This window comes from Crinia signifera, chromosome 1 (assembly GCF_055691185.1).
Source record: "Crinia signifera chromosome 1, ASM5569118v1, whole genome shotgun sequence".
NCBI classification, from domain to species: Eukaryota; Metazoa; Chordata; class Amphibia; order Anura; family Myobatrachidae; genus Crinia; species Crinia signifera.
In genome coordinates, this window is record NC_139217.1 from 215,646,389 (window position 1) to 215,656,395 (window position 10,007).

General features: G+C 45.6%; 2 pseudogenes; both read right to left on the reverse strand.

Moving 5' to 3' along the window:
- Window positions 1-2,613: 2,613 nt before the first annotated feature.
- On the reverse strand, window positions 2,614-2,732 carry LOC146038000 (5S ribosomal RNA; annotated as a pseudogene).
- Window positions 2,733-3,075: 343 nt separating this feature from the next.
- Window positions 3,076-3,194, reverse strand: LOC146035734 (5S ribosomal RNA; annotated as a pseudogene).
- Window positions 3,195-10,007: the final 6,813 nt, after the last annotated feature.

Here is a 10,007-nt window from a genome sequence, read left to right on the forward strand (position 1 = left end):
GCTCAGATGTGTCTGAAGCTTCTCTGACAACTCCGCCAGGTGGTCAAGATAAGGAATACTTGTTATTCCTTTCAGTCTGAGGACTGCAGCCATACTCTCGGTGCCGTTGCCCAACCAAACAGCAGAGGTGGAAAATGCCAATGGTTCTCTCCTATTGCAAATTGGAGTCAGGACTGATGTTCCCTGTAAATGGACACATGGATATGCGCATCCTGAATATCCACAGATGCCAGAAACTCTCCCGGCTCTATGCTTAGGATTGTTGAGCGCACTGACACCATGCAAAACTATCCACCCATAGGTGAAGATTAAAAGATTTCAAATTTAGAATAGGTCTGAAAGACCCGTCTAGTCTAGGAACTAAGAAAAAGGATTGAATAAAGCCTTTCTTTCTTTCCTCCTGAGGTACCAGGACCACTACCCCCTTTTCTTTGAGAGACAAAGCTGCCCCCAGAAGCGCAGATCTCAGAGACGCGGTTCTTGGTAATGGGGTAGGTAGAAATCTCTTTGAAGGGACTCCCCTAAGATTTATCCGGTAACCTTCAGAAACAATGGAATAAACCCGAGGATCCCTGGTGGACTCTTTCCACCTGTCCCGAAACAGCAGGAGGCGATCACCCCCCTGAGCCCAGAAGGGGAGCCTCTGCCTCGTCATGCAGAGGACTTATCAACCCCATTGCTGTGTGTTTCTTTGCAAAGGCCCCAAACCACGATTTGGAAGTCCTTCCTCTACCTGCCTGGAATCTGCCTTGCCCTGCCTGTCCTCTGTTGGAAGCTCCGCCCCGAAAGGAGGAACGAAAGGACGGATTAAAAATGCCAAACTTAAACGGTAAAGTCTCAAGAGACTGTTTTGGATTCACTATCTGCTTCTCAAGCCAAAAAGCTCTTCTGGCTGTAACAGAGGTTGGGGATACCTTAGACGCCATTGTAGAGCCATCCTCACTAGCCTCACAAATGTACTCTGCAGCACATCTCAACTTTTCAGCCAATATAACGGCTTCTGAATAGGCTGGAGATGACCGCTCAAGTCCTCTGCCCACTTAATCATTGCTTTTGCAACCCAGGCAGAAGCAATAATAGAAACGCAGTGTAAAACCCACACCTTCAAAGATTGCTTTAAGGTAACCTTCTACTTTTTTACCACTGCATCCTTAAAGACCGCACCCCCTTGCACTAGCAAGCCTGTAGACTTAGTTAATCTGGTCACGGATGCATCAACCAATGGAACATTTTCCCATAACCTCACATGGATCTAAGGCATGGGATACATATTGGCATATTTCCTAGCCATTAAAAACCTCTTATCAGGGTTTTTCCATGCTTCCCCTCGCAAGGAAGTCAGTCCTTCATCAGAAGGAAAACAAACAGGGTCCCCGCGACTCTTTTTAAATACACAGTGCGCAGGGACTTCTCTTCATGAGAAAGATTTAATATCTGCCTCACGGCCACAATTAAATCCTCAATACCAGGGACTGAAGAGGGAGTCTGGGCAGGAAAACCTATTAAGGAATCCTTTTGCCTGGTCAAATCCTCTGTTAGGGCATTAAAAGACCTCCCTAAAGCAGCAGCCCATGATGGTACAGCTTGCTCAGACCCAGGGACCTGCAACTCACTGGACTCAGCGTCACCTGAAGGGCACAATTCCCCCTGGTCCCCTTGTTCACATGTTAAATTGCCTCCGCATAATTTGCAGCAAATAACCCTGTCCAGCGCTCCCTCCTCCAACCCAACAGAAATGCTTTTTTACCCTTTAGCCATGTTATAAAAACACAATACAAAATGTCAGGTAGAACACAGAATAATGCACCAGAGTACTTATCTGTGTAGTTCTGTTGTCAGCGATCTGCGAGGGTAGCGCTTTGTAGGAGAGACAGATATCTGTGTCCAGAATCCACCTCATTTCAGCTCCGCAGCATGGAGAGAAATGGCGCCAGTGCACAGAGCAGGAAGAGACCAAGTCTCTGCTTCAGCGGGGAAGGAAGCCATTTTGGCGCCTAAACCCCCTTTAGCCGCTCCCGCAAGTGCCTCTCCTTACCTCCAGTAACTCCCTTCACTGGGACCACTCGGAGTTGTCCAGAAACGCTGGACTCCTGTAAAAGACTTCACCTCCCCTAAGGGATTTCTGTCTTTAAGCTCAAACCAAGATGGCGGGCGCCATCACAGAGGGTCTGTCCCCCAAGATCCCCTTCTAGGCAAGGAGCCAGTTAGGACACCTCCGGAGCCCAGGAAACCTCTTTTAAGCAGAGGCAAGCGCTGTGTAGAGGGAGCAGCAGCTTCCCTCTGCACACAGAGACCTGACAGCCTCTGCTGCGCTCTCAGTGTGTGTGAACTTCATTATGAAGTAACACACTGGAAAACCTGCTCTAACTCTAAAGTTACTAAAATAATAAAAAACACTAGCTAATGCAGTTGCAGCGCAGCTGCTCAGCATAGCACCCACTCCTGTGGGCACCTAAAACAAATTGAAGCATTGTGGGATGCAGAAGGGGAGGAGCCTGCTCCCAAAGACTTTCAGCATAGGTGCCTGGCTCCTGCGGACCCTCCTACATCCCAAGGTTAGCTGTGTCACCGAACTGGACGAAAGAGAAAAAGCATTTTCCAGTAATGTCAAAACACCTACAACACCTGGTGTTCCCATGTGGTCTCCCATCCAAGCATTAACCAAGACCAACACTGCTTAGCTGCCAAGATCAGACGAGATTGGGCCTATCCAGTGTAGTATGGCTGTAGGTGGAGAACACTTTCTTTTTTGCCCTCTTATACTTCTACAGTATCTACAAGTAATCTACTGAAAAAGTTTGCAATCTCTAATGTTGGAGAAAAAAATCATGTGTTGGTAATATAAAAAGACTTACAGGACCTGGTATTTGCAGGTGGTCTCAACTGAAACTACAAAGACATAACACTGTTTAGCTACCAAAAGCAGATGGAACTGGGCCTAAGCAGTGTGGTAAAGATTTAGATGAGCAATATTGTGTCTATTTGACCTCTTCCACTTCTCTCTACTATTAATCCAAAGCAACAATTTCCAATTTGAATAGCTGGGGAAAAAGACATTTGCCAGTAATGTCAAAATACCTACAACACCTGGTGTTCCCATGTGGTCTCCTATCCAAGTAGTAACCAGGCCCAACACTGCTTAGCTGCCAAGATCAGATGAGATTGGGCCTACCCAGTGTGGTATGGTTGTAGGTGAAGAACAAATCCTTTTTTGCCCTCTTATACTTCTATCTACAGGTAATCTACTGAAAAAGTTTCCAATCTCTATTGTTGGAGAAAAAAAATCATGTGTTGGTGATATAAAAAGACATGCAGGACCTGGAATTTGCAGGTGGTCTCAACTGAAACTAATAACCAGACACAACACTGTTTAGCTGCCAAAAGCAGATGGAATTGGGCTTAAGCAGTATGGTGAAGATTTAGATGAGCGATATTGTGTCTATATGACCTCTTCCACTTCTCTCTACTAGTAATCCAAAGCAAAAATTTCCACTTTGAATAACTGGGGAAAAAAAGAAAAAGCATTTTCCAGTAATGTCAAAACACCTAAAACACCTGGTCCCATGTGGTCTCCCATCCCACTAACCAAGACCAACACTGCTAAGCTGCCAAGACCAGACAAGATTGTGCCTATCCAGTGTAGTATGGCTGTAGGTGAAGAACACATTCTTTTTTGCCCTCTTATACTTCTATCTACAAGTAATCTAATGAAAAACTTTCCAATCTCTAGTGTTGGAGAAAAAAAATCATGCGTTGGTAATATAGGACCTACAGGACCTGGTATTTGCAGGTGGTCTCAACTAAAACTACTAACCAGAGACAACACTGTTTATCTACAAAAGCAAATGGAATTGGGCCTAAGCAGTGTGGTAAAGATTTATATGAGGGATTTTGGGTGACATTCTATGCTCTGCGATTTCCGTTTTTTGGCGTTATTTAGACCACAAAATGGCGATATCGCATTTTTCATTGAAATCGCCAATTTAATGTGATGCGTTAAGGGACAGAAATCGCATATTATGTGCGTTAAGGTATGCGGACCAAAAGCGCGAGATTAATTCGCACTTTTATCGCATCCAGATGTTTTCCAATACAAAAGTATACAAACCGCTTATTTAATGCTATGCGCATTCGCAATTCGCACTTTTTAGGTGTCTAATTATCGCACTTATTTCAGACCTGGTTCTGTTTGGCGATTTTGCACAGAACTCATTTTGGTCAAGTGCACACATGGTTAATTTCAACACAGGTGCCCTCATTATCACTCACAAACACCCCTACATAAACCCCAACATCAGTAAGGACACCTGTGAGGGTTTAAATCATGTACATTTTGATGACTATTTTCAAGTTGCTTATCTGTGATGTGTCCCATTTGGAGGAGCTACGCAGGAGGGAGGAAGCTGGGCAACAGATCCTGATAGCCCCCCCCCCACTACTGGGTACCCCACGTATGTATGGTGCTCGCCTGTACCTGGACTACCTGTCGGATCAACAGGTTGTGGGGATGGTTACGCTGAACCCCATTACCCTGTTGGAGTTATATGAGCAGGTGAGAGATGAATTGTACCATTTTGTGGGAGACAACTATGCAGTGTCTGCCCAGCACAAATTAATGTGTGCCCTCTGCTATTTGTCCACAGCCTCCACTCAGTGTGTGACCTCATGGGCCTTGGTGGTATCACAGGCCACTTTGTCTAAGCATTTAACTCAACTGTTACTTGCTATAAAGAAGTTGTTGCGAACATACATCAGCAGCCGTTACTTTTCTGCTAAGCACATGTGCCCTGTACTCCAAAATGTACCAGTGTTGTAAGTGTACTCATTAACAAATTATTGACCAATACCATCTGTTTCCACCCACATTTAACCTAACACGCAGTCCCCAACGGATGCACATGGTGGTGCTGACCTATCCCTTGCTGCTATCTAGCTTCTAAGTACTCTTGATACATGTATGAATGAAGTTTGCAGTCAAACATGGATCACTGGTGTTGTGGAACTACATGTGCCAGCATGCCCAGACACACTACAACCATTACAGTCCAAACCATGAGTGTCAGAGCCTGCTGGAATATGTAGACCCGCAACCTTTGCCAGCCAAGGAGTTATACCACACTACAGTACTTTAGTGCAATCCCATAGTCATATACCATTACAATATGTTATAATTCACACATAAATTTATATTGAGAAAAAGACACAAACACAATGGTATGCGGGTAGCAATTTTTACTTATGTTTTTTTTTGTGAAGCATTCTGCATTTTGACATGTGGTAAATAACAACTGTGGGGCCATGTAAAAAGATGTTTGCCATTACAGTAACTAAACACACAGATATAGCAGCTACCTTCTCCCAGCATCAGGCAGCCCTACACCACTTCTAGACCCTGCACTAAGCCCACCACGGGTCCTCACACTACGACGGGGTGGGGAAGTGGGGGAGCCACTTATTGGGGTGCTGGATACACTGCTGAGGGTTGATGCAGTGCCACCTCCCACATTGCCTTCCTGCTGCTGTATTTGTGCCTGCATAGTTAGTAAGGCATTGGTCTGCGCTGTGCATGTTTGGGTTAGTGCTGTGAGACTTTGCGCCAGGCTTCCAATATGCCTGTTCTGCTCCCTTATTGCAGCAGTTAGTTCTGCAAAACGGGTGTCAATACTGTTGGCAATGCGCACATGAGTGCCTACACCTACCCGTACACTACGTGCAATTTTGCGTAACTGAAGGAAGGTGTCACGCATGTACCCCTGTATATTACCTATTTGGAGGCTTTGGGAGGCCATGAATTCTAACTGTTTGTCCTTGAAATTAACCAAGGAGTTAGCTACTTGGGAAGCAGTAGCTGCTGTATGGGGTGGGTGGTTGGGGGTGGGTTGGGAGACACCCCACTTGGGGGAAGATCACTCTGTGACGAGGTCTGCATTTCTTCCTCTGCCGCAAAGGTGTTGACCGGATCAAGAATGATGTCCATTTCGTCTAGCACCAGTATTGAAGAATCTGTTGTGTTGCTCCCTAGTTGTATAGCACCTGTGGATACAGATGAAGAGGTAAGTAATGATGCATATATAGGCCACACTGTCGTCTACACTGTTTTACATAGGGCTATAGATGGCTGACGCACATACCTGGGGGTGTTATGAACTTACACATGTACCCCGATACAGCATGCAACATTGACATTAATAATATATGACATGCCTAGCTCACATTACATTCATTTCTGTTGCAATGAAGCAGCAGGAGCTGAATGTAGTGTGAGATATTGTTGATGTGAAATGGGTGTGTGTACTGTATGTGTAATGGGGTGTGGTTTGTTCATTTACCTGCTTCCGCAGATTCAGTAGCAACGGGCCTTCTTTTCTTGGATGCGTGAGCACTTCGGGACGGACAATCTGTACAAGGAAAGATGGACAGGCATTATGGACCTTGCTATGGCTAAGCATTTTCAGAAAACATGCATTGAATTAACAATAATGGACAATACCCAATGGATAAGGACTGCATTATATCTTGACCACCTTTTTTTTGGTTTATAGGCAAATATTTTATTTAAAGCTTAGTAGTAAACTAGTGTACACATGACAACTATTGGTTAATCGGTGGTATGTAGGCATTGCAGCTAAACCACCAGTACACCTCAGGGTTTTTGTACACATACATGTTAGTCTGCTAGAAAGAATGGTACACTGTTAATCAATATGAGTAGTTGTGGAACTACAGGGCCCAGCATTATCAGCAATTTCAAAGTAGGAGCAGCCATTTTCTTGTGCATGACCTTGCTGGGCTATGTAGTTCCACAGCAGCACTTTACAAAGCATAACAATACAAGTGCACATTACAGGTATAATACATTGGCATGTATGTTAAAGTTTGCATGGGGTCACACTTACCAGCTCTCGGTGGCGTTTGTGGCCTATCGGAATCCGCCACATGCATGCCAGGCAGGACCTCAGGGGGGATGATGCGCTTCAGCTTCACCTCATATGCATTGTAGCTGACAGTGGTGGGGCTTCCTCCTCCAGTCCTGGTGGCCTCCTCCATCTCCAGGGCCATTTTATGTTTTAACTGGCATTTTATATCGTTAAAGCGCTTTTTAACATTGCGGACCAGGCGCTTGTGATGACTGACAGCGTTCACCGCCTGGGTGATGTCCTTCCATATAGCCCGCTTGCGCTGGGCAGTGGTCTTGTAATTGCTTTTTCCAAGCACACGCTCAAACACTGGCATGATAGTCCGGACAAGTGCCACATTTTCTTCATAAGAAAATCTCACCATCCGGCCACTTTTGGTGCGACCAGCTACCACCTCCTCCTCCTCATTTTCACCACCAGCCATGTCGCCCTCCTCCTCCATGCCAGTGTCTTCCTCCTCCTCACCAGCATCTTCCTCCACCTCTGACATGTGGCCCTCCTGCAGCTGGTGTGGGGTATGGTCTAGGGCTTGGCTGTAGGATGGGGATGCCAGCGGATCCTCCACCTCCTCCTGCTGGGGCTGGACGGACAGGGTCTGGGCTGAGGCTGGCCTTGCTGTGGCCATGCTGCCTGCCACACTGCTGCCTCTCCCACTTGACTGGCTGCTGCCACTGCTACCTCTGCCACTGCTCCCTCTGCCACTGCTTCCTCTGCCACTGCTCCCTCTGCCAATCATCACTCTGCCACTGCTCCCTCTGCCACTCCTCACTCTGCCACCAACACCTCTTCCTGAACTCACGCTTCCACTGCTCCTCTCCATGCTCCTTACTTCCTATCAAAGAGTGAAATGGCGCCAATGCCCCTTTATATAGGGGGTGTGATGCATAATGGAGGGGACACAGGTGGGCCAATAGGTTGGGGGGTTCTTAGTCATGCGGAGACAGTTTTGTAAATCGCACTCCGGTTGGTCCAAAACTCGCACATGACCGGCGGAAGAAATCGCACTTTTTTGTTACTTAACATCGCACTTTTTTGTTACTAAAAATCACACCTCTTCGCCGCAAATCGCCCCTCTTCGCACTTTTCAGCCTCAAATGCGCATCACATTAAATAATCGAATTTTGACTGAAAAGTGCGATTTTGAAAAAGGCGATTTGCGGCGATGTGGTGCGCGAATAAAACATGCGCATTTAGCGCAAAGCATAGAATGTCACCCTTAGAATTTTCTGGACTTTCATTACACTTCATTTTAAAAAAAAATGTTGCATTTCATGCTTAATTTGTCAGTAAATGAATTGATATATTTGAACAAATTTGATATTGCATGTATGAATGAATTTGCATACCCACCTGAGTTAGGCCCATTTCTTGCATACCCACCTGAATTAGGCCCAATTATTACTCTTCCAAAAAAATACAAACACCATTCACTGTTATCACAATAAATGTTTAACATTCATTGTATATGAGCCATACAGGTATTGTGTCCCTATAAATGTATATAATTTAATGTGCTGTCACCTCTCACACTGCTTATGTGTGACAGAGGATCAATATAATGCGTGCGATGCCTGCGATCATTGCGATTTCACGCACTTATGTCACTCAAACTGAAAAAGTGCATGAAGGGAAAACAGGAAGTGTCCCAGCTGTCATTTTAATACAATTATCTGCGCAGAAGACATCAGGCTCCCTGCCCCTGCTTAAAAGTAAGTTCATTGTACAACTTGCACATAGCTGGGGTTTGCATCAACAGTGGAGGGGTGGTGGTGGGGGGAAGAGGGGTATAGGAGGGGGGCCCAGGGGCAGGGGGGGGGGGGGTGGGCCAGAGGAGTAGGGGAGATGGGCAGGGGTAGGGTGGGGGAATCAATGTTACTACGTATAATTTCAGTATATAACGCTGGTTGCTATGTGCAATAGCACATAGCAACATATGTCACCATATTATCAGTGAGTGACATATGTTGCTATATGGTATTGCACATAGCAACCACTGTTACTAAGTGAAAATTGGGTGTATAACACTGGTTGCTATGTCAAATAGGGCATAGCAACCAGCATTATACACTTTAAATTAACATTGAAACGGTGGTTGCTATGTGTAAAAATACATAGCAACATATGTCACAAACATATTATCAGTTGGTGACATATGTTGCTATGCGTTTTTACACATATAAACCACTGTTTCAATGTTATATTACAGTGAAAATTTTAAATTCCCTTCCAATCAACCAGATCAATCCAATGGACCATAAATTTACATAGGGTACAATGTCAAATGGCCCCCAGACCCCCAAATAACCACCCTGATGTGTGAAATGCCCCCCTCCCTTGTCAACGCCACCCCACTATCAACGCCAACCCGAAGCGTGGCGAGCGCAGCGAGCCCACGAGGGGCGGCGGTACGCGTTCTCCGACCTTTTCATACCCCCACTATCCACGTAGGCATGTAGTTGAGAATAGAAAGTGGCGAGCGCAGCGAGCCTCGCGAGGGGACGCGGATACCTGTGAAACCCGCCAGGGGACACGGATACCTGTGATATCCGCGTCCATTCGCCACGCTTCGGGCTCGGTGGCTCGCCAAACTTTCTATTCTCAACTCCACGCCGACGTGGATAGTGGGGGTATGAAAAGCTCGCCACGCTTCGGGTTGCCGTTGATAGTGGGGGTGGATTAATATGTAATTAAATTTGATTAATGCTGTACTTGATTTTTAAAATGAATAGTAGAATGTAATTTTTTGGTTTTTCTTTTATCTTTCTATTGTAGTTGCTGTTAAAACGTCTTTTGGAAAGCTAAGTTCCATTTAGCCTGCTGTGCTGTTTAATTACAAGGTAAATCCTACTTAAATTATATTGCATGTTAATCGTTACCTGTGCATAGCCTTGTCATAGGAGTATAGCCGGTACTTGTGTAGTATCACGGTTCCCATCGCATGCCATATGTAGTGGCATGCGATGTCATGCGCTGCGAACTTACCGGTTTTTATGCATTTGTAAGAAAAAATCGCATGCCATGCGATGTGCTGCGATGCAATGGCATGCGATTTTGATCACTAAAACATCCAAATGAGCCACCGAGCCTGAA